The sequence below is a fragment of the Bombus pyrosoma genome, linkage group LG4 (genome assembly GCF_014825855.1).
Source record: "Bombus pyrosoma isolate SC7728 linkage group LG4, ASM1482585v1, whole genome shotgun sequence".
In the NCBI taxonomy this organism is placed as follows: Eukaryota; Metazoa; Arthropoda; class Insecta; order Hymenoptera; family Apidae; genus Bombus; species Bombus pyrosoma.
Genome location: NC_057773.1, coordinates 3,143,954 through 3,162,515, shown reverse-complemented (window position 1 = coordinate 3,162,515; position 18,562 = coordinate 3,143,954). Strand labels below are relative to the sequence as shown.

The 18,562-nt window shown below is 35.6% G+C and overlaps 1 protein-coding gene and 2 non-coding genes across 5 annotated transcripts in view; 1 reads left to right on the top strand and 2 right to left on the bottom strand.

Annotated features, from left to right (window-relative positions):
- Nucleotides 1-18,562, bottom strand: part of LOC122566840 (mannosyl-oligosaccharide 1,2-alpha-mannosidase IA) — a 677,223-nt gene that overhangs the window by 492,332 nt on the left and 166,329 nt on the right. The gene's annotated exons all lie outside the window — the stretch shown is intronic.
- On the top strand, nucleotides 13,581-13,662 carry Trnas-aga. The gene has a single exon. It is a non-coding gene; the product is annotated as a tRNA-Ser (tRNA).
- Nucleotides 13,993-14,208, bottom strand: LOC122567261. The gene has a single exon (XR_006316739.1). It is a non-coding gene; the product is annotated as a small nucleolar RNA U3 (small nucleolar RNA).

Here is an 18,562-nt window from a genome sequence, read left to right as displayed (position 1 = left end):
GATTGGAGAAGACGCTGATGCAAGTTTGATTTAATAAATTTTCTTAGATTTGGCAAAAAATAGAAGAAGCTTCGAGTCCTTGTGATTCTCTGTTCAATTCTTTCGTACGTCCATTGCGAATAGTCCACGAATGCAATTGCAAACGTAGGGAAGGAGATTTGAAAACCTTTCCAATCGTTCGAAAACTAAAATCAATCGAGAAACCAGAAAAATCAATTCTTACACGACAAAAGCATTTCAAGGAAAAACAATTTCACCGTCTCGACCGGATGTTAAAGCGTAAAACACGGGAAAAAAGAAATCAACGTTGGAAAACAGGAGGAAACGAGAAGTCGGTGTTTTGATTACGGTGACAATTTCACAGGAAGTATAAAAGTTTCGCTGGCTCAGCGGTGGGTCTCTGGTTTGATTTTAATAAAAGCGAACGAGGGGAGCACCGAGTTCGACTTCTCCGGGACGAGGCTCTCACGGTCTGGGGGAAAAACGAGCACCAGATCGCCGCAAGTTTTCGCCGCGAGACTTTTCCCCAGGTTGGATATTTATTCGAAGTTCGAGCGAGGGATACAACCAGGCTACTTGGATTGGCAACCCGGCCAGGAAATCGGGAAGTTGACGGAACTCTGGACTATTCGTCGACGATTCGTACTTTCATATTTTCTTATGATTACGTCAATATCTCGATTTCGTTCCGAATACAGTAAAATAAATATAATAATAAAAAATAAAAAAAACATATTGGTACTTTATGAAAACAACGATATATCTAAGAAGTCGTTACTTCTCAGATATCTATAAAAATATACTATAAAATATCTATATAAACAATCAAATAAAGAAGATTATACGAATATCTATCATATCTAAACATCAGTTATTATTGGAGAGGATTAGAAATATCATTCGTTCCATTTAAATAATCTTTTAATAGATAAATTGAGAAGAAGAAACTGCGATGATTCCTTGAAGAATGCAATTCTCTTAGTTGTATCATTTTTGTAACAAACCGATGATACGAACCAAAAGAACAAGACATGTGAATATACTGGCGTTTGTGCACTTTATCGTTAAACATGAATTGGTAAATAACCTGATTATTCTCGAATAACACGATATTATAGACAGAACCGTATAACATGGTTCTTCAATTAAACCGTTTCAGATTCTGTAAACAATAACGCGAAACACAGTAATCGCATATGTACGAATTCGAAGTCTCGTATAACAGAGTTTTGAATAGCGCGGCTAATTACCGCGTCATTCGAGAATTCTCAGTGTGCAATGTTCGCTATGCGAATCCTTTGGTAACTAAATAAGATATTGTACGATAATTTGCTGTTAGAGTAAAATGTAACAATGTAATATAACTTACGAATCGATGACCTCGGTAATGAATTTTATATTCGAATCAAAGTGCTCCACTCACCTGTAACGTAAAAGGAAAATAACAATTAGTTTATTAAGTAACATTATCAGATGTTCTATATCTTAAAAATATCTTTATTTATAAGGTTGTTTTTTATTCATATTTTAAATGCTCAAGAAGATAATAAGAAATTTAACATTGAAACAGACATTTGATACAAATGAATATCTTTCAAATTCTAATGACGACGAAGTTACTATTTACTCGTGTTGCAAGGACCGAAAAGGAAATGTTTAACACGTTGACTGCCAGACGAATTTTCCATGGTTTGCCCAAGGCGCCGACGTGAACTTTTCATTATGCGATGCATATTATGTTGAAATATTATTTGCAGCAAATAAAATGAGTTATAAAATCATGATTGAAGCATTTTTCGTGGTGAGGGCCACCGATGACCCCCACGGCGTTGTAGACAATTATTACGATTGTCCTTTTTCAAACAATCGTGCTATATACTTTTAATATTTGCTGCGTCGCCGGTCACCGGTGACCCCCATGGCAGTCAACGTGTTAATATATGAAATGAACTCACGAGACAATGGGAAAGTGATACAAATCAAGCGACGTAAACTTTTAAAAATAAAACTGTAGAAATGCAAAGCTGCGAGTCAAACCTAACCCAACCAAAACGCATCTCCGTGAACAATACCTTCTCACGAGCAACCTTCTCGCATTGGTCCAAGCTATTCCCATTCAACCCGATCCTCCGCTGTCAAACAGACAAGAGCTCGGTTCTGCGAACTTACGCACGCACGTCGCACTTGCATTCCTACCGAGGACCAATTAGAAGGTAACAGTAAGCGTCAAGGGTTTCGTACTTCAACTTCAAGAAAAAGAAGAAGCGGTTAGAATTCTTTCGTCTCGTTTGGTGGTCGAAGGAGTGAAACTCGTTTCGTTTCCTTTCGTTTCGAAACACAAAGGAAGAAAGAGAGAGACAAAGACATTGGCCCATTGCGACGCCCGTTAAAACATACGCTCGTATCCTTCTATGGTCAGGATGTGCAGGCCGCGACAACGATTTACGACCAATAAAGTAGCAATAACGATCGTTACATTGGTGTCATCGGAGACCAGAGGGTTGCATTGTACGCGCTCGTGCGACATCCTCGACAAACTTACACCGGAGACGAGTCCACGTTCCTCTTCATCCTTCGAAGACGACGCCTTTTACGCTTTGAGAAATGGCTAAGCTACTTCGTACAGGTGTTTACGCTCGAGTTTACGGCCTCCTGCCAACCACGGAATCGGGCAAGTTACTACGTGTGTTTGCGAGAATCATTTTTACGAACTAGATGCGTTTCTTTCGCAGAAGCTTCCGTTTTAGGGTCTAAAGATCGATGCTGATAGTCGGTAGATCTTTTTAGATCTTCACGAGTCATCGTATTTTGAATGGACGTATTAGTTGGAAAATATTTATAGGTAGATTAGGCATGTTTAGGTATTCATTGGAAATTTAGATAGGTAAATATGTATGTATGCAAAGGACAGTGCGAAGGAGTGCATAAAATCTTTTATATATTCTAATGGCGATAGTAGTACAAAGAGATGAGGCTGAAGAATGAAAGATTTGTTAAATAAGCGATCGGTGTATGTGACGTTCAGAAGGATATTAATCATATTTTTATAGGCCGTATTTTATTTCTGTTCCATAGCAGCGAATGGAAAATTCGAAATAGGTGCTTGATCAATTTTTTTATTCTGATATATTTATTGGAATATTTAACGTCAGGTATTGTTATTGATATGAGTAACGGCTAACAGAATTTACGACAAATCTTGGTTTTTGGAAAATGAAAAGCTTCGGTAGTGGAAAAAAAATTATCCGCGCTTACATTTTCTTAATTTATTATACGTATAAAGTAAAAGTAGAATTTGCATAGTCAAAAATGTTGATATTCTGATTTAACTATTATTGGAATTTTTCTCCGTATTACTTTTTGTATTAGATTGTTCTGTTAAACATTTTTAAACAAGTATAAATATAGTTCGTACGATTAGAATTTTTTCTTCAAACAGCGCTATATAATAAATTATCGGCTTAAATATTTATAATTAGAACTACTAGAATCATATTGTTCATTTGCTATTATCCGTAATTAATAATATTTTGCGTAAATTTGATATTTATGGAGTTGAAACGAAATGAAATTAATTACGATCTTTTCAAATGAAATTATTCGCGATCTTATCATAATTTTATTAAAAAATAATCATACTAATGATATATAAAAAAACAGTATCATATTAATATTTTAATGATTACCAAATACCCAATAGAGAATTCAAGCAGAAGTTCGAGATTATATTATGAAGTTGTTTCAGAAACGAGAAGGAGAAAGCAATCGGCCAATTCTAATAACGTTCGACACTGTTATTTCCTGAAAGGATTTCATTGAGCTAATTGACTGAATGAAATCGATAAAGGAAATTCCCGTTCCATCGCGGGAAGGTATAAATTGTTCGAGTTTATGTTTCTTCTTGAAGGATAAAGGACTTTCGAGCGAGAGAGCCATTAATGGTATTTGTAATTGTGCTTTAGAAAGTCGATTGATGCCGGCACTTGTTGCTCCTGATTATTACGATCGATTGGAGAACTTGCGCGTTTGAAGTGAAAGTTAAGTTCAATGATAACAATAACTTTTTTGTTGCAACTCGAACTTTGCAGAACGCTCTCGTACTTTCTCAATTAGGTTTCCATAATTACTTTACGATTATATCTGTAGGTAGTTTTTGCACGATACAATATAATTTATATTTCTAAACTTGAACTAGATCTAAGATTAGAAATGTCGTGTATTAGGATATTTAATAAAAAGTAATAAAGATTAAAATAATTCGAGAAGCTAAGAATTTATATTTTACTTGATTAAACAAGTATTAACGCTAGTGGAAATCATAATTTGTTAATAAACTAGGTTTTGTTATTTAAATAAAAATATTTACCTTGATATTCTAACGAAGATCGATAATGACGGATAAAATATATTTCAAACGATATAAACAGGATTTCTACCCTCTTAATATTTGAATCTGTATTTTTCAAATATGTACGTTTCCAGAAACAGGAAATAATGAAAAATTTTAGATTAAAATTAAGACGGTAGAAAAAGCTCGATACACGCACAATAAAAGCTCACAAAAGGAACATATATAACAACGAACAAAACACAGCAACAACGGAATAAAATTACACGTCTATTTCTACAAGATTCTAAAGAAAGTCCCTTTCAAAAGGAATTCTATAAATACCCGTAAACGTTTATACAAATTATTCAGAACTGCTGGTCTCGTTCCACTCGCCAAAGATAATGCTCGATTTTACGCTGACTATTTTCGCATTCAGACCCGCCGCTATTTTGTTCGCCCATGGCATGGTCACATTAAATCATAGAGGGTTATTCGACGATACGCTCCTTGCGGCAAATATAAATACAAAATCAGGTGACCGGAAAGAGGAACGAAAGAACGATTTTATTCGGTTGGTGGATTAACCAGTTTCACCGAGGAACAAAATAAAGAAGAAAAAGGTAGAAAGGTACCGGCTGGTTTTCCCGCTGAAGTGAAACGATTCTTGCTACTTTAATAGAATATTTAAACACGATAAAAAAGAAAGAAGCACCTTTGTTTCTAGAAATAATCGTTGTATATCCGTTCCCTTGGCTTTGCCAATTAATATGTGTCCACTGGCAGCGTTACATTATTTAATTGAAATTTCCATAATTGCATTACAAGAAGGCAACACCATGTTGTAATGCGATTTGATCGAGAAGCAATTACTTATTAGCGTAACACTTTTTCCACACTACGAAAATTCATTCTACGAAATAGGATTCTAGGATAGGAAAGCTCTTTGTCCAATATTGAAAAAGAGGAAGTAAAAACAAGAGAGATAGCGGTTTTTTTATATTTGTCAGATGGTTTTTATTAAATATAGAACAATTTATATTTTCGCAATTTTCGTTTTTTAGCTTCTCTTTGCTTTTGTGTGTTTTTTTTTTTTTTAGAATTGATGAATGCAAATATTATCGACGCGACGTGAGTTTGGTTGAATTTCTAGAACGTGCTTTTAGTGGATTGGTATAAAATAGTGTTCGGCTGGTGTAAAAAAAAGGGCAATTAAAATATTTTCAATATTTTTTCGACTAATCAGAAGTCTGGAATTCCGAGAAAGAGAAACACGAGACAAAGAAAAAATAAAATTTAAATATTCGAGATCAGTGCACACACACGTCGATTATGGTCGTAGTGAGAAATGTTCCGGATAGAGATCGACTGGTTTCAAGATGAACGTAATTCGATCTATTTATTTTCCTTGTAAATGAACGGTTAAAAAACATATAGAACGCAAACTTATTTTTTAATGCAATGTTACATGAACTTTCGCACGTTCGCGAGGAGACGCGATCTCGAAGAAGCGCGCCAACGAGAGTCGTAAATTCCCGTTACGACTGACTAATCGACGCCACGAATCGTACGGTCCCTTATTTCTTGTGGGATAATAAGGGTGATTAATTGAAATAACACTGCGATTAACAGGTTACTATATATTTAATCGATCCAACAACTTCGGTGGTATACAAGAATGAATGTTTGAAAAGACAACAACGCGTGAGTACGACCTGAGACTCCTTTCGTGTTGTTGCGTATGATGATGTATTTTGTCGACTGACTGTATTCGACTTGTTGACTGCTTGAGGTTTCTTCAACTGTCCTTTGACTCGAGATGATATAGACTGACTGATTTGCTCTTGTGGTGTCTCGGAGGAAAGCTTGGTGTGAGTGTGCCCTTTGACCGAAGAACGCGGATTCGTTGTTCACACTTTTCGTCCAGGAAGTGAGGGTAACGATCCGCGATGCCGATTGGTTATGACCCACTCTAATGAACAGGATATGAAGAAGTCTCCCACCAACGTAGAGCGGGGGGGACTTTGTTCCTGAGGAAAAACAGTCTTTTTCGATGGGCATATGTTAGCTTTTCCCATCTGGTGACTGTCCACTTTCTCCGTGATTTTTAAGAGCGCCTAATAAACCCAAGGACTTTTCCAAGACCCAGCCATCAACTGAAAATACTTATAGAATCAGAAAATTCTTCAAGACAAGCAATTTGACTGACAAACATATGTGGAGACAATGAAGCTAAAGTTAACGCTTTTTGGCGAGTCCTTGGGTCTATTGAGAATCGGGAAGACTGTGGTTTGGCCGTTGGCTGCCAGGTAGCGAGGGATGGAGTGCAGGTGTCCCACGCGACATAACATTACATGTTTTATTGCATAAATCAACTCGATTCGGTATCTAATACAAAACAATATTGTCATCTTTATATCAAAAGCATACTCTATTTCCTATCACATCATAAAATATATTTTAAATTTTAAAATGAATATTGAAGCTTAAATCTTGTCAGGAAAGACGAAGATTCCCAAAATTACCCTCGTAAACATAAATCTGCCCAAAAACTGAAGTGTCTAGCCTGCACCATTTCGCAACTAATGAAAATTGCAGAAATGGGTGAATAGGGCGAGGAGGGTGTGAAACAAACGAGGCAAGGATCCACAGGAAACAGGTTAACTAGGTTGTATTTAAGAGAGTAGGGAGGGTTTCCCATGGGACAAAAGTTGCATCGTATCGCAATGACGATAGCCGAAACGGTTGTGAAACGGTTTACTCCTCCGGCTCTGTAATGGCCCCGCTCGGAATAGTTTCAGAAAAATGGCCCCGCCGGCTGAACTTAAATAAACGCCGGCACAACGCGGTCCTGGATAAAACGATTTATTGGCGTGCCGCGAGTGGATAACGCTATCCATTTGTACGTAATTCCGGGCTATGGCCCACCCTTATCCGAAATTGTTACCGGCCGGAACGAATTTTCTGTTCACGTCCGTGTCCGGTGAAATCGCTCGACGTTCGCGGACAAATCCGACCGGTTCTCGCAAGAGAATTTCAATTTTATCCACCATTTTCTATTCTTCTTTCGACGGTTTTTGTAGAGGCTGGATTTAATTAGAGACAAGGGATTTTTGTGTGTACAGTTAGGAGGGTACGTAAATGTAGATTTCTTTAGGCTGGTTTTTATTTTTTCATTCTTGGAAGAATGTTTCAGAAAATGAAGGAAGTTGCTGCAATAGAAACAGGCAACTCTGGTTTTCAGTAATTTGAGTAAGTCTAGAACAATCGACTGAAAATTTCGTCTCGAGTTAAATCTAACGTTCCTAGTTATAAATATTACCACATTTAAATGTGAAATTATTCCTTTCTTTCAGTTGCAATAAATGTCATACAATTTAGATATTTAAATGATCTGCTTATTGGTGCAAACCCTTTAATTATGATCGTACAACAAATTCATTTGATCAATGCTCAAATATTTCACTTAAGTTAGAAAAATTTACCAAATGTCCAGCTGGACAAATTGCAAAGTACAAATTAAATAAAAACAAATTATATAAAATTTATAAAACAAAAATATTTCATTTCATTTCTACAAATCAATTCATATAATAATATCGAACTCCTACATTCTGCTATTCCAGTAGCCCAATTACAATCTTCTCTCTAAATCATTGTTATTAATTACAACGAACTACGCTTCAACTCATTCAAATATCATGTACAAATTATAGTGTTAGATTACATTAAATTATTGTATTATAAATTACGATACACAGCATATCCTTCCATACTCATTCTAACAACACAATTTAATCGTTGTATATCACACAACAAATAAATAACTAAAAAAAAGAATCTAATAATTAAACCTTCATATACCGTAAACGTAGAACATTAGAAGAAATTCCACGTACCCTATTAGACGAGGGAGATTGTTCCCCTTAATATGGTGTTTGTTTTCTTATTCCGACACGACTTCCCGTTGCGGAAATATCGTTCAATCCGGATCGTAATTCTCTTTACTTTACTCTCTCTTTCCTTCTCGCACAGTATCGGTCCTCTCTCTCGCACTAGCCACTGACCTACCCCAGGCAAGACTGGTCAGTGGCGCGTTTGACTCGACGCTTTTTTCCACTATTGCTACTAGCCACGCGTACGCATTTCCAGCGTAGGAAAAGAAGTAGGTCACTCCATTCCCGGAATTTCAACCGCCATTCAGAATTCTCTGAGTTCAGCGCCAAATACTTTGCATCCCTCTGCCTCCGAAACCGACCGAGTTATTGATTTGAAACAAAATGCATTTTCAAGAGTACGAGCGTCTGTCTTTGTCGGGTGCATTTGACTTTGAAATTTTGAGTGCTTTGTGGAGTTTGTACCAGTGTTAAGAATTTGGTAGGATGGTGTACATTTGAAATGGATATGTCACTTGTTAATTATGGAACGTGTTGCTTAACACGTTCAGATGGTCATCGGTGATCCACGTTACTACATTTTTTAGAACGATAAAAATAAGTCGAATTTCATGCACCAAAAATTCGTCGTCGATATTAGCAGAAAATGTACGATATAATATTTTGAAGAAGTTAAATGTTGTGACGTGTTATATTACGCGATTTATTGCTGCTACAGGGGAGAAAATATCAAATTCGCATGGTAGTCAACGCGTTAATGATTTAGTATGTCGTTTGCGTTGTTAATCAGTTAATTCATATTATCAAATTTTAGATTAGATACTGACATATTTGCTATTGCACCTAGACTGAGGGACCTTTAATCGGCCGAATTTCTTTATTCATCGAATAAATTTGTCTTCAGATTTCTATATTCTTCGTCGCAACTGATATAGAAAATTCCGTACAGTCTGAACACGTCTGAGAAACGGATGAGTGTACCGGGTCTTAAAGCCACGCGTTACGTCTTAATTACGTTCGTGTCGTCGGCTGCGAATCCAAGAATTCGTGGAAGGACCGGTAGAAAGAATGTGCCCGGATTAAGCTGGGACGAACGTGACTTAAATCCATTGCAACCCCACGGAACGCCGGAATCGTTTATAACCGTCAGGGTCGCAGTTACGCGCGAGGAACAGCCACGAAATAGAGACAACGGGGCCGTAGGTGAAAACGGCGCTACTTTCAGAGAGAGAAAGATGGAGAAATAGGGTTGAAACTGGTTCCGGAACGAAATAGAGAAGTGGAGGCAGTCTCTCACGAGATAAGGAACGGGGAGTCCGTTGAAGATGAAATAAAGAAACAGTGTGTGTGAGAATAAGAAAGAGGAAGAGGGACGGGGTTTCTGTATGTACGTGTGCTTCTCTACAGGGCGTTGCAAAATACATGGACTCACGAAAGTATTCGATCGTTTGTAGGAATCTTTTACATCGATATAATTTAAAAAATACAGTTTGGTTAAAAGGATTGTTTTACTTGCTAAGAATTATGACGAGTATTATTATAGTTTCGATATTTTACGTATTTGTTTCTATTATGTATAATCCATGTATTTTAGAACCATCAATTTCCCAAATGTATAAAAATTCGCATTCTACTCATCGTAGTAAATGAAATTTCAAAACATTTTATGTAACACATACTCATATCAGTATATTTTTTAACGTATATTAAAATGATTTATAATTTGAAAAATAAGCGGCGTTAATTGTTCAGGACGTACTCTGAAAATATCCTCCACATATTTTGTGACACCTTGTATAATAAGGTGGGATTCTGTGTGTGTGAAGGTGAAGGTACTGGAGGAAATAAAATAGGGAAAATGTAACAGACAGGGCAACGAACAAGGTGGTAGGCAATAAAGAGATACAGTAAGAGGAGAAGAAATGAAGGGGTGAATTTTGCGAGGGAATTGCGGCAAGCAAAAGGCACGGCTGGTGAATAAAAACAGCTAAGGAGAATATTTTGAAGTTCTCCGATAGCTAATGTAAATTTCGACAAATAATATGCGAATTGTATCAACACTTCTAGCAGATGCACCGATTAGCATTCTGCATAAACAGATCGCATTGCGATATGAATAAATATGAGCCATAAGTGTTTCGAATGATGTGTAATGAATTTTGAAATTTAATTTCAAACAATGCACGTATGTATTTGATATGATGGAACATAGTATGACAATCTTGTTAAAAAAAACGGTCGTTGTTTAGAGAATCAATTAACGATAATAAAAAATTTAATCGATATATTCAATTTATAATCGAAATAAATATTCCACGATTCCACGCAAAATATGAAAAATATCCCAAAATATCTCTCACCTCCGTGTTAACGGATGAATAACGCAAACGACATCGCACCGTAACGCGCTCGTATTATCCCACATCATCACGAGCAAATCTCTGGTTCAGCCTCGCGAATGTCTTCCGTAGAATGTCTCTCATTTGCGTGCTGCTGCGACCAAGCTTCAAGCTATCAGCTTAACGCCTCGATGAGTCCGAATCGTTCCTCGATTTGTCGTCGATTCGTATACGTGTCTTCGAGAAGAAGCTAATCCGATGACATCGTATTTTCAACCGGGCCGAAGCTCTATCTGTGTCGCGGCGATTGAATATCTCAGCCTCGACAGGAAAGAGAGTTACGATATTGAGGAAGAATGGAAAAAGGTGAAGCAGCTTCGAGAATATTTAAGACGGTTTCGAGGTCCTATTTCCGTTAGATGATAAAAGGAAAAAGACAAAAGTGAATGTAACGAGGTATGAAAAACGATAAGGAATCTTCTAAGGAGAACGAGGAATTTTCTTATTTTAATCGAAGGCGCGAGTTGTTTTGACAGAGTAAGTATACAGGGTCATATAATAATCGGTGATATAATGATGGTGCGATTCTAGGTGTAAGAATAACTCAAAAATATATTATACGTATAGTGAAAGGAATTTAGGAAAAGATGAAACTTCTAACTTGCCAATTTACTCATATTATTGGCTAATTTTATAACAACGATTTTCCTGTTGTTTGAGACAACACAACGTTAGACAAAGGGCTTACAAGATAAAATGGTGAATTGTATAAATCACGTGAAAAATTTTAATTCTAGTTTCTTAGTACCTACTATAAATACGTTTGTATCGATAACTACGATGGCTTTTTTTGGAAATTTCGTTGTTTCTATATTTGCAAAATAAAAATTTCTAACCAAAAGATATACTTGACATAATAAAATGCCATACATACTACCATACATATTTACCCTAGACTCGTTGCCCTTTCTGTTATAAAGCTTTCGATTACTTTTTATTCGTAAGTTTTACAACGTGTTTGTTCAGGAACATTTTGAAGAAGATTCCTCAAATACGTATCAGCTGAATCGCAACCTCCATACGATTGAAACACGTGATTTACATTCCTCTGAGATTATTTCACTAATAAAATCGCGCACAAACACGAAACTACCCCATGTTTCCAGCGATCCATCACTTCCGTTTCCAAATTCCAGTGCAACAATTCAACATTCAAAAATCCTCTGTTTCAAATATAATCCACAACATGGACCGATTTCATCTGGATACGAGATTGTCGAACATTTATACCACCCCTTCACCCCTGATGACACGTGAGCCCCCGGGTTTACAACGTGCTCAGTACGCGTTTCCTGTTTGCTATTAAATAAAGCCTTTAGCCTCGTCTGGACGAAACTAACGACGCGCGTTTACCGTGCAAATACCACTGCCATTAGTCACGCGAGCAGAAGAGGATACAGTCGAGAGCAAAAATAAGTGGGCAAGCAGTGGAAGTATGTAGGTATCAACGAAGTTTAATCGAATTAGTACTAGCGTTATATACTTTAGTTTTATTTATTGTAGTCTTTAGTTAGAGGGCAAAAGAGTACAAGTCAAATTCTGAATGAAACTGTATAAGTGGATAAGTGTATGCTAATATATTCCTGTCTTTTGCTAACAGTTCTAATAGTACAAGTCAACTTCAATTCTTTCCCGTCTTTTTACCTGAGATTCTAATAGTATACACTGGCGTGCAAAATTTTGCGGCTAGTTAGATTTTTCACTTTATGTTTGTAATGGAATATTTCAAAGAATTTTGAGTAATATTATGCAACTATGTAACAACGTTTCCGTCAATCACATTATTCTCTTTTACTTATTATACCCTCATATCTAATATTATTCAACATTTTTTTAAGTATCGCTTTTCGGATATAAGGTTAAACGCTAGTTTATTATAAATTCTTGCACACCACTGTATATTGAAAATAAGATACAATACGATATAGTTGCGCTTTAAATACTATAGGCGCTTCTCTGCAAAACTAATAATTCTCACTTATGTATGTTCTTGTCTCCACCCAACAAAAGATATATCCTTGTAGTACGTAAAAATTATGTAATAAATAATTGACATTAATACTTACATTTTTGTGTAAGACGTATTTAATGAAACTTCATTGATTTTCCTATTTTCTGTGCACTTATTTTTGTGCCCGATTGTATTAGCAAGTTAAGAGGTAAATTTATACGATCGCGGCGTTGAAACACACTGCATCATCGACGCTACTTTCGTTAATTAGCCAATCACCCCCTGTTGGTGATTACGCGATGATTCACTATGCTGTTTTTAACCATCAATGTCCAGACTGATTCGTCCAATTTTGTCCGGCTTTGTATTTTATTCGCGTGTAAGTTCGATCGAAACGATACCATTGTCACGGCTGCTGTGTTTGACCGATTTCACGTTGATAAAACACCGGTCCCCCTGTGTGACCCCATGAGCTTGTTAATCAGTTGCTTTGACTTCTTTATTGCTTGTATTTCAGGGTATTACCGCTCCCAGGATCGCGTGCACCCGGAAATTGATTGGAATTGGCCAGCTTTGTAACACAGATTAGATCTGTTGTTAAACCAAGAACTCGGCGCGTGATTCTGTTGCTTGTTGTAATTAAGCTTTTTAATTTGTGTGTAATTGGCGGTGGGTCGATTTCAATAATTATGGGCAAGTTTTTAGTTAGTCGATTGTTGTAACCGTGAGGTTGATTTTTGTAAAATTTCTAATTGTGCGATTATATTAATGGCGGCAAGTTCACGTTTTTAATTCTTTTTCAAGAGAACGACACTGTGCAAGTAGATTTTAATTGCGCGGATAAACTACATTTTTTACTAACGTAATGTTGATTGACGACATATGAAAAATTAATTTGTAAAAAAGTGAATTAAATTATTTTTTTTAAATTCTATTAACATTTGATTATTTTTTAAAAGTACAATATCGCAATCCACGTTTGTTAACAAGAAAAAGTAACGCAACCAGCAGTCGTGGCCGAGTGGTTAAGGCGTCTGACTAGAAATCAGATTCCCTCTGGGAGCGTAGGTTCGAGTCCTACCGACTGCGAAAAATGTTGAAATTCTTTTTTATCATTCTTTTCATGTTTAAAAATTTCTGACAATTTTTTGTATCAATATATAACCTTTGTTCATTATGTGTGAACATTACTGTACAAATAACCTTTGGTTTATGCCGTATATATACAATTTGACAGTTAGATATACACATGGATTTACATAAAATGTTTCGATTTTAAGAATTCTCTTACATGATTTTTAATCTGTCGACACACAAACTAATTAGTTTATATTGTTTTCCATTCTCAATTTCCCTCGCTTCCAAACACTTCATATCTCTTATTCATAATAAATTTTGTATTTGATAATTAAATAGAAAACCACTCAGAATGCACCTTTCCCATCCCTCATGTACTGAGTACAAGAGGTGAACGATCATCGATGACTGAAAAATCGAAACAAAGTCGANTTTCTCGAGTCTTCCTCACGCTCAAGGAAAGGTGCCACGACTCGTCATCGTGGCTGCATCGACTCAACTGTAGGTTGAAGTTGACGATAGATGTACTACAGAAATGATCCTGTGAAGTACGATCTTAAATTTTACAGCCACGACGATCCCTATTTCTAACAGCCCGTGTACTTTTTCTACTGCGGGAACTCGTTTAACTACTTGGCCATCTATAAGGAAAATCTTGAACTAGTGCCAAATGATGTCATGCGTTATATAACTATAGAGTGATATTGCAGTAAAATCACAGATAATATACAAGGTAATTGAATAGCGTTCCTTAAATGGAACCATACATTTTTTTCTACACCATTCAGTACATTTTTTAATTCTCTAAAAAAAAGTACTCAGGTCATTGTGCTAAAAAATGAATAGCTATCTTTCCTACTTTCAGAAATCATAGAAGATGATATAGAAGATTATATCGCTCCCGTTGTTAGCTTTTTTTCTTTCAATATACGTTGAATCTCACAAAGGATATAACCTAACAAACACGAAGATGGTATCCCGCTGGGGTTAGCCACCCACATGATAATTAAACAGCTAAAAAATTCTACCAAATGTCCAAATTGGACAAATTGTGAATGTAAAGAATTAAATAAAAAAAAAAAGAACTGGGATAAAAAAAATATACGTTGATCTCAAAACGCATAGTAACCCGCAATTGCAGGCATAGAGATGAAAACATCGTGGTAAAGTTGCAGGAGTCGACGTGATTACATTTTAATTAAAGGATTGAATCTGCCACTAGATACTAGGATCGGCCACTAGCTACGATTCAACAATTAATTAACAGTTGCAGCTCTTGTCGCTGACAGTTGCCTAGACGGAAAAAAAAATTTCTACAGAAAGTTCCTGTTTCCATCATCCGCGTAACGTGCTCTCGAAACAACGAAAGTTCAACGATCGTACCCGGCTACTTTCCGTTGTATTCCACGCGTCGAACGAAATTGGAATAAACAATTCATCAGATACTCTGACATGATGGAATTTGTTGAAACTTCGGACGGAGAATTTCATTGAACTGCGTATAACGAATTCTCGTTCAGATTCAGATTTTATTGCGCCCTGGAAACGCAACTTTTACAGTGTTGTATGTACTTTAGAGTAAAAAAGAAAATAAATCTGTCAAAGAAATTTCTTTGAAGATATTCTTTTTCTTGTTGGCTCAAGAACTATTCTATACTACCACATTAGTATATAAGAAAATATGAATCAATTAATTATTCCAGATTCCCAGTCCATATTTCCATATTTCCAGTCTAAGGCAGCTCTTACTCACAGATAACACCTAATTCAATTTTCACTTATTAGTTCTTTTTTCCTTGCAATTACCAAAAACACGTCAACTCTTTTGTCAACGTTAGTGTCACTTTCAATTAATATTACCACACAATTGCATATTATATATACCTGTAGGTATCTTATTTTCACAATGTAATTTAAATTCTAATTACTTATACATTACTGTATTGAGATTATAGAGATTCTTCGTGTTTTGCTATTAATACTATTCGTATTATCTTTTTCAAATAAGCCAGCCGAATTTGTTCGACGCACGAAGCACCAACGTTCAATTTACTCGTCTATCCATGACGGCAATGATAACAATGCTCGAGCGATTCGGTCACGGTGGCCCGGTTCTTTCGTCAGTGGCATTTGCATGACACAACGGCGAATTAGCCGAACGCCAGTGCCAGTGGTCCAGCGAACGGTTTCGTCGCTGGTGTTTTCGCTGTTCGGCGTTGAAACGCGGGTGGACGCGTGGGCGTCGCTGAGTAACCCGCACGCACCAGTGGGTGGACACGTGTGTCGCTTGTTTGGCCGCGTGCAATGGCCCACAGCGACGTGCCAAGACGCTGGTAAACAATACGAACATACATTACACTTACAAGCACCCACTATCCACCATTGTGTACGCACCCCTTGTTCCCATTGCCTTTCGGCTTTCTATCTTTCTGCTCTCTTTTTCGACTGTTTTTTGTTACTCTGCAACTCGTTTCGCACCTTCTATTTGTCGTTTGTTTTGCAGCGTTTCGGCTGTTTGTTTGGTGAGGCTGGATTTTCATTATTTCGTAGGTGGTTCAGCTTTCTGGGGACTTTTCTGAGATTTTATAAAAGGGGATGAAAATGCAGGGTAGTGTTTTTGTTTGGAAGACTGATATGGATTTTCTTGGAACCTATTTGATTGGAGAGTAGATTTTTATATAGTAATAATTGGAGTGGTAATTGAGAAATTGTCAAAATGTTAAAAGTGAAGCTATTTGATTTTGAAAATTAATGTAGTAACTATAGTGTAGTAATTTGCAATTTAAATTGAAGTACATTTATAATTAAACCACATTTGTGATGTATTTGACATTAAATTTTAAGTATGTTTTTAATTTGATTGATTTCCCAAAATATGATTTCCTAAATAAAAAGTGGAGCCATACACATGTACATACTGCAGGTATGTGTACAATTTCAGTACAATCTTAATAAATTGAAATATTTTATTGATATCCAGACACGAAACGTATATTTTAATTACATTACAGTAAAATACATTCCACTAAATGGCATCCAATATTGAAACGTGTCAAAAAGTTGATCACGTGTTAATTAATCATTCAAGTTTCATCGTTGTCTCGTTACATTCGAATTCAATAATATTCGCAGAGATAACCGCAATATCTATTAAACAAATAGACATGTCGTTAATCAATTGGTGGTCGCAACCAATTATATTCATAGACGTTATGTCCTTTATTCCGGACCAGTTAAATCGATCCAATTTGCGATATGACATAATAATTAATTGTCGTTTTGGTCATATTTGTTGTCCTGATTATTATTTGAAAAGCTAGATCAGTCACAGAAACGAAAATCAGAAGACTTCTTAAAAGAAATTACTGTGCACTTTTTAGCGCAAAATTTTACAAACTAGATGTCTCAGAGAATATATTTTTTAATAGAAATAACTTATAAATTGACGTCAATTGTAATTTGTTATAAAATTGTTTTCAAACCGGAAAAAGATATTCTAGCAAATCAAATTCAAGAAGTACAAAAATTCAGTGTGTAATTAGAAAAAAAGATTTAATAAAATAAGCGATTAATTGGAAGGTGGAAAAATTGTCCCTCCGGTTCTTCTCTTTTTTCCTATCATAAATCTAAAAATAGCGATTAATTACTTGTCCTTAATATAAAACATATCTTCTGTTCTATTCTTTTTTGTTCAGACCTTTTACTTTTCTTTGAGATTTATTCACTAAAACTGGCACAGTTTCTTCCTTATTTATTTTACATCCATTTTACTCATTTGTTTTTCGGCGTTGTTTTATCAAGCGTTGCTAACAGCAATGTTTGTCGAATCTTTACTTGCGTTTGTTTGTCCATCTTATTACAGGTTTCTGATTTTTGTGCTTCTTTCCACTTCAACGTTACTATATTCGAACAGACTTGTTTCTATTTGGCTTCTTTCGATTCTTTTCTGCCATTTTCTTTTTCTTTGTAATCCTTTATCTATCCCCTCTTTTTGTATTTTTATCGTTAGCTTTTCAGCTTAACGTCTATAAGACTGGATTGCAATCAACTATGGAAACGAAGTTTATTCGATAAAATAATAAAAAATGAAAATTTTACGATTTCTGCCTTATAAAATTTGAATAGAAAATAAAATTGTATAATTATTTTATTATTATATTGTAATATTAATATTCATTATTATTATTTATATATATTTATTGTATATTCATAAATTTATAATAGATTTTTTCGAGGAAAATATTTGAAGATCATTTTTTTTTCTTCTCCTTTGATGCAAGTGATATCCTCATCCGAACGGTTTACATGTTTTCTCTACTTTGCAACTAATTGGAAGGATGCTGAAAGATTTGGCTAGCGGAAGTTCGTTGCTTCCACGGCGAGAAGTGACCCAACATTAATTAAAGAATTCTCTGCCTACCATAAAACTGGTGTTTTATTTTTTAAATTTTCAACGGTAGCCTGCGCCCTTTTCATTTATTTCGCTCGAATAATTATTTACGATCACCTTAAAATTAACTAATCATCGTTTTCACGATAGCTTCCGCGGAATCTTATTTTTATTAAAATTATACAACTTTTCAATCATGCCGGCCAATTTTACTAATTCTTTCGTTCTCTTCCCAATATTACGTTTCAAAACCTATTATTTATTACAAATAATATCACAAATTATCCCTTGTTGCTCATAATTTTAATAGAGAAAAGAAGGCTAATGCACCAAATCTTTTCATGTCGAACTGATAAATTATGAATTTCTAATCCGGATCAAAGAGAACTTTCCAAGTCTTTTAAAATTTAAAATTGACTTATTTTTATCTATTTCACTTGAACTTAAGTTCTTCTTTTATAAAATAACTTAAGTTTAACATTTTAATAATAAAACCACTCAGAATGCACCTTTCCCATCCCT